At 37.7% G+C, this 7289-nt stretch overlaps 1 pseudogene across 1 annotated transcript; it reads left to right on the top strand.

Annotated features, from left to right (window-relative positions):
* The first annotated feature begins 2161 nt into the window (after window positions 1-2161).
* LOC145520411 (bifunctional phosphoribosylaminoimidazole carboxylase/phosphoribosylaminoimidazole succinocarboxamide synthetase pseudogene) lies at window positions 2162-3623 on the top strand (annotated as a pseudogene). The gene has a single exon (XR_014064451.1). The product of XR_014064451.1 is annotated as a bifunctional phosphoribosylaminoimidazole carboxylase/phosphoribosylaminoimidazole succinocarboxamide synthetase pseudogene (transcript).
* Window positions 3624-7289: the final 3666 nt, after the last annotated feature.

The following is a 7289-nucleotide window of genomic DNA, read 5'->3' as shown; positions in this document are numbered from 1 at the left end:
GGCTAACAATCATTTGGTAGAAAGCCATGCAGGTGAAGAATCTTAGACTACAGATAGAGTCCACTTCCTTTGAATTGTTAAGTGCTAGGAATGGACTAGGCTTTCTGTGCAATTCAGTTCAGTCGCTCAGTCGTGTCCGACTCTTTCAACCCCATGGACTGCAGCACGCCAGGCCTCACTGTCCATCACCAACTCCCAGAGCTTACTCAAACTCATGTCCATCGAGTCAGTGATGCCATCCAACCATCTCATCCTCTGTTGTCCCCTTCTCCTCCTGCCTTCAATCTTTTCCAGCACCAGGGTCTTTTCCAATGAGTCAGTTCTTCACATCAGGTGGCCAAATATTGGAGTTTCAGTTTCAGCATCAGTCCTTCCAATGAATATTCAGGACTAATTTTCTTTAGGATGGACTGGTTGGATCTCCTTGCAGTCTAAGGGACTCTCAAGAGTCTTCTCCAACACCACAGTTCAAAAGCATCAGTTCTTCAGCGCTCAGCTTTCTTTATAGTCCAGTGCTCACATCCATACATGACTACTGTAAAACCATAGCTTTGACTAGACAGACCTTTGTTGGCAAAGTAATGTCTCTGCTTTTTAATATGCTGTCTAGGTACTAGGCTTTGGAGACCTTCAAATGGCCCCTACTCTGCTATGAATGAGATAACTGAGTCCTACTGATCAAGGATTTCACACTAAATCCAGTGTTTTGCCTGCAACAGGATAAGATATTCTGATGCCCATCAAAGACCTGACAACTATGCCTTAAAATCACCAGTGGAGTTTCAAGAAAAATCTATGCTGCATTCCCATATTCAGCGGTTATATTTAATTCATCTACAGTGAAGATCTTTACATCTTATAGGTTTTAACAATTCTTTTAGCAAATATCTGAGCTCCTACTCTGTGACATATGTTATTATAAACAGTTTCTGAAGAGTTATAAATTATCACAACCAACTTCTCTAAAAATAAATGACAATAAAATTTAAGCATGCAAACCAAAACCACAATGAGATATCACCTCATACTTATCAGAATGGCTGTCATCAAAAAGAATACAAATAACAAATGTTGACGAGGATTTGGAGAAAAGGGAACCCTCCTATAGTATTGTAGGAATGTAAATTGGTGCAGCCATTGTCAAAAATAGTATACACGTTTCTCAAGAAGCTAAAAACAGAGCTAGGATATGACCCAGCAAGTCCACTCCTGGGAAAAAAAGCACCAATCCAAAATTGTACAAACACCCCAATGTTCATAGAGGCATTATAATTGCCAAGGTATGGAAGCAGCCTAAGTGTCCATCCCAGATAAAATATATGTGTATACACATACACGCAATGGAATACCAGTCAGTCATAAAAAAGAATGGCATTTTTCCATTTGCAGCAACATGGACGGACTTGGAGGGCATCATGCTAAGTGAAACAGGTCAGACATACTATAAAGCCTAATACTGTATGATATCACTTATGTCGGCATATGTGCTGAGTCACTTCAGTCATTTCTGATTTTGTGCTACCCCATGAACTGCAGCTCTCCAGACTCTTCTGTCCATGGGATTCTCCAGGCAAGAACACCGGAGTGCGTTGCCATTTCCTTTTCTAGATACCACTTATATGAGGCATCTTAAAAAATCCACTAGTTTGTTCTATCCATGAGCCTGCTTCTTTTTAGTTTTATTAGTATATTTTATTAAAAAATAAAACATACTAATAAAACTAAAAAGAAGCAGACTCATAGAACAAACGAGTGGTTACCAGTGGGAAGAGGAAAAGGAGCAGAGTCAATAGTAGGACAGTGGATAAAAAAAGAAGTTATTATGGGATTATATGAAATTATGTGTGTGAAACTTTTGAAAATTGTAAAGCACTATAGAATTTAAAAATTTGCCTGCAATTCAGGACATGCAAGTTTGATCCCTGGGTCAGGAAGATCCCCTGGAAAAGGAAATGGCAACCCACTCCAGGGTTCTTGCCTGGAAAATCCCATAGACAGTGGAACCTTATGGGCTATAAGTCCATGGGGGTGCAAGAGTTGGACATGACTTTACTAACCCACCGCCACCATAGAATTTAAAGAATTGATCATTCAATAAAAAGTAAATTAAGGTGGGAGGTGCCTCCCTCCCCCACCCCGTGAGCCTCTCTGATCGCCCAGCGCGGCCGAAGGCCCCAGACGACTCCGGACAATGGCGGCAGTCGAAGTACTGAAGATTGGTAAAAAACTCTTATGAGGGTAAAACAAAAGAAGTCTATGAATTTTTGGATAGTCCAGGAAAAGTCCTCCTGCAGTCCAAGGACCAGATTACAGCAGGAAATGCAGCCAGAAAGAATCACCTTGAAGGAAAAGCTGCAATCTTAAATAAAATTACCAGCTGTATTTTTCAGTTGTTACAGGAAGCAGGTATCAAAACTGCTTTCACCAGAAAATGTGGGGAGACAGCTTTCATTGCACCTAAGCGTGGAATGATTCCAACTGAATGGGTTTGTAGAAGAATAGCAACTGGTTCTTTTCTCAAAAGAACTCCTGGTGTTAAGGAAGGGTATAAGTTCTACCCTCCTAAAGTGGAGATGTTTTTTAAGGATGATGCCAATAATGATCCACAGTGGTCTGAAGAACAGCTAATTGCTGCAAATTTTTGCTTTGCTGGACTTGTTATAGGACAAACTGAAGTGGATATCATGAGTCATGCTACGCAGGTTATTTTTGAAATACTGGAGAAATCCTGGTTGCCCCAGAACTATACACTAGTTGATATGAAGATTGAATTTGGTGTTGATGTAACCACCAGAGAAATTGTTCTTGCTGATGTTATTGATAATGATTCCTGGAGACTCTGGCCATCAGGAGATCGAACCCAGCAAAAAGACAAACAGTCATATAGTGATCTCAAGGAAGTAACTCCTGAAGGGCTACAGATGGTAAAGAAAAATTTTGAGTGGGTTGCAGAAAGAGTAGAGTTGCTTCTGAAACCAGAAAGTCAGTGCAGGGTTATAGTATTGATGGGCTCAACCTCTGATCTTAATCACTGTGAAAAAATTAAGAAGGCTTGTGGAAATTTTGGCATTCCATGTGAACTTAGGGTCACCTCTGCCCATAAAGGACCAGATGAAACTCTGAGGATTAAAGCTGAGTATGAAGGGGATGGTGTTCCTACTGTATTTGTGGCAGTGGCAGGCAGAAGCAACGGTTTAGGACCCGTGTTAGCTGGTAACACTGCATATCCAGTTTTCAGCTGTCCTCCCCTCACTCCAGACTGGGGAGCTCAGGATGTGTGGTCTTCTCTTCGATTACCCAGTGGTCTTGGCTGTTCAACCATCCTTTCTCCAGAAGGATCAGCTCAGTTTGCTGCTCAGATATTTGGATTAAATAACCATTTGATCTGGGCCCGACTGCGAGCAAGTGTATTAAACACATGGATCTCCTTGAAGCAGGCTGACAAGAAAATCAGAGAGGCCAATTTATAAGAAAGAACATCACTGCATTTTCTCAGGAGGAAAACTATAATTTTCTAGTTTAGCTGCCCCCCCAAAAAAAAATCAAGATGAAAAGATTTTAAATCATTGAGAGAAAAATAAAATTTGTAAGTGAATACATGCTTTTCTTGATTCATGGGGGAAAAAAAAGTAAATTAAATTTTTAAAAATAAAAATAAGCAAATGACAATAAAAATCAAACTTTTCAAAAGCAAGATGTTGATACTACCTTGAATATGTACAGACAGACCCATGGTTGACTCAGAAATGAGCAATGAGCCAAAGGGAAAAGGTGGGCTAGAGTGTAGGGATTGTGCAACACAGCGGAAAAGAACAGAAGCCTGGGAAGTATGGAACTGAATCCCTGTTACCTCCTTTTTAAAGAGAAACGGTGATAGTGGCAACTTCACACAACTGTTATGAGTCATTGAGAGCACGCATTTAACAGTACTTTGTAAACAGAAATGTGTTATATTGCTCTCACAAACTGGCTCTTGACCTTGAAATCCTGATAAAATTTTCCAAAAGATTGACTTCTCATTTATGTGTAATTCCTTACAAATAAGTTCTGCAAATGTCTCTTTGTCACTTAACAGCTTTGTAAACTTCATATCAAATTTTTTAGATAGTAGAAGAAAAATCAGTAATGACAAAGCTAATATATCTTTGCCTATAGTAAAGCCTTCATAAATATTCAGATTAGATACGCAGACCCTTACATATATTCCAAGTGAGTTCTTTATACTTTTCAGAGAAGCTCTAATAACTTCAAAGCAGTAAGGGAAGATAACAAAATATACAAAGCCCTGCTATATAGACAGTTACGAAATACATACTTAGGAAAAGATCATCTCTCACTAAGGCATATGTACCCTATTTTTAAAAAATCCTTTACAAGTGGTTTCTTTACATCTCGTTTTTATAAAGAAAAGGAGATTGCCATCCTACCCATCAGAAAACAGGATCCTTCTTTTTTTATAGATCATGTCTATTTTGTGTGATTCTATTCTTCTCTTCAGTGTGAGAAATTCTCCAATAGGCAAAGTCTATCATAAACTAACAAGTTTAGGTCATTTCCCCTTTCTCCAACTTTAGCAGCAAAAATAAAACTTAAAGGAAATATTTTAAAATACTCACGTTTTAGTAAAAGTTAACTCTTGCTGTTCATACACAATTTCAAATTTGGACTGATTTTTCTCATCGCTATGGAAATTTGGGTTATATTTGCCTGACCTCTCTTCTAAAATAAACTTTGGCTTTAACTCTTCTTAAAAAAACTGCCAAACAAGACAAGTTCTAATGTCTATCAGGGTCTTGTTAAAACCCAATCAGGTATTTCCATCTGCTATTTTACAGCTTCAAATGAGGGCACGTGGGTGCTTTTTTTAAAAGATTTTCCTGCTTAGTCTTTATGTTTTGATGAAATCAATACTGTTCTGCTATGTAACTTTTTAAAAAACTTACCACTGGCAAGTACTTGTTTCATCCCCTCCCCTCTAAAATAGTCTCAAAATAAGGAAACAAATAATAACTAAAGAACAAGAGAAACAGAAGAACAAATAGTTCGAAAGAAAGTGAGGTGGCAATAAAAGTTGCACATATCACTGTACTATAATTATGTTGAGAGGCATAATGTTTATGAACAAGAAACATATTTTTCAAATTCAAATCAAATTCAAATATTCTAGAGACTTGGAATTACAAGCATTTGCTTCTCTGCTTGCCAGGGGGCAAATACAGGCAACAGCTAGAGAATAATTAGTAGAAATATGACACCAGGGAGTACCATCAAACATTATTAGTTAAAATGACAGAAATGCAAAATATGAAAACTCAATATATGGTCAGCACAGCATAAATGGAAAAGATTTTGAAATAGGTTAGATTGTGATTCAAGGAATTCTCTTCTGGAAAGAGTAACTCTTAGAAAATTATTCCAACATATATCATATCCACTGCCTCTTCACAGATCAGAATAAATTTTTCTTTTTCCTGTGATGGTGAACTATGATAGTTTTACAACGTGGTTTAAAAATTCACTCAGGTATTGAATGATTTGAAAAGATGGATTCTAGATTTCAGCCTTTTGCTATCAGTTACCTTGAAGATGGAAGTAAAAATATTGGTAGTTGTATATTATCTCTCAATATCCCACACAGTGGGTGCTGAGGAAAGTAAATTGTCATCATCTTCCCATGTTTTCTAGTACTACAGCATTTTGAACTACATAATTAAGAGAGTGAATCATTAAAACAATGATAGTGCTCATTCATTTACATGATACTGTTACAGAAAGGAGATGTGAAATTCCCTCCTCCTTTAGAATGTTCTTCCTTCTTAACATAACCTGTCATGGGTATGAATACTCTTTGGTTCAAACTGAGTTGTCTGAAAGGCTATGAAAATATTCTTTATTATCTGGAAGGCAATAAAATTCTTGGAAGTCTCCTCTAACTTTATATCATTAGTTTAAAGATGTGGATGAATGTAGTATATTAACTAATTTTTACTTTAGTTTGATGAAGTTGTGTCTGACTCTTTGTGACCCCATTTACTATAGCCTGCCAGGCTCCTCTGTCCATGGGATTTCCCAGGCAAGAATACTGCAGTGGATTGCCATTTCCTACTCCAAGGGATCTTCCCGATGCAAGGATCGAAACCATGTCTCCATTGAGCCACCTGGGAAGCCTCGATATTAACCCTAAAAATGAAGATTTCAAAGTAATGTTGAGTGGAGACAAGAGTGATGAAGATCCACACAGATAGCAGCAATTAGCCCAACAGAATGAGACAAACTGAGGCTGCCAAATGTAGGTGGAAAGAGCTGTGAATGGAACAGAGTGTAGGTACCAGTAGGAGAGAGGGAACATCCTTTAATCATTGAACAGTTTTTTTTTTATGGAACAGTGCCATAATATCATGCCATCCCCAAATAGTTTGTAAGTCTTGTTGAAGTGCTCTCTGTAATAAGGAGAGGACTGCTGGTTTGTCTCTTCATTAACAGGACCACAATTTTATGGGGAAAAAAAGAGATTATATGGTAGACTATTGCCATTTCTGATAAACACATTTTGAAACATCCATGATTTTCGTAAGTACTACTTTTATCCCTAATCTCCTCATAAGATGCAATCAAGTTCAACTGAAAAATTTATGCTAGCCCTTCAAACTCTAAAAGAGTAAAAGTATTTAAAACTAATAAAATGTATAGATTTTCCCTTACTAAAAATGATCACAAAGATTTTTTTTTCACTTTCTCTTTTCATAAACAATGCTTCTGTATCATTATTTTGCTATCCTGACTCCTTTGCCCGATCTGGGTCGACTTAACAAAGAACCCTAGTATCTAATACTTCAGGCCAGTTATGGCAATGTTTGAACCATAAAGAGGGAAAAAGGATGCCTGGTAAGAACTAACACTGTTTGGTCAGAGAAGCTGTATGGAGCCCACTGATGCCTCAGCAAAATGCAAATCATCACAACTAATGTCTAACATGGACATCTTGTTGCTTGTGAAAAACGAAATGCATGTTGAATCTGTAAATGCCAGCCAACACTCTACTTTACACAGATTATGAAACACTTTATGTAAACTTTGTTATTCTCACTTCCTATCTCTTTCCTCACTGGGGGATTGGAGAAATTGGCAGCTGATGCAGGTATCTTTTTTGGATCTTCCTTTTTCACGGATGTCCCATGCAATCTTCACTCATCAGTTTCCCATGAAATGAATATTGTTTTTGCCATACTGTCACATCTTTCCTGGGGATAATTTTCAGTTCCTCATTCTTTCAGTCTCTAATTGATCAA

This window comes from Giraffa tippelskirchi, chromosome 9 (assembly GCF_054371585.1).
Source record: "Giraffa tippelskirchi isolate mGirTip1 chromosome 9, T2T-mGirTip1v1.2.pri, whole genome shotgun sequence".
In the NCBI taxonomy this organism is placed as follows: domain Eukaryota; kingdom Metazoa; phylum Chordata; class Mammalia; order Artiodactyla; family Giraffidae; genus Giraffa; species Giraffa tippelskirchi.
This window is presented reverse-complemented; position numbering and strand designations above follow the sequence as displayed.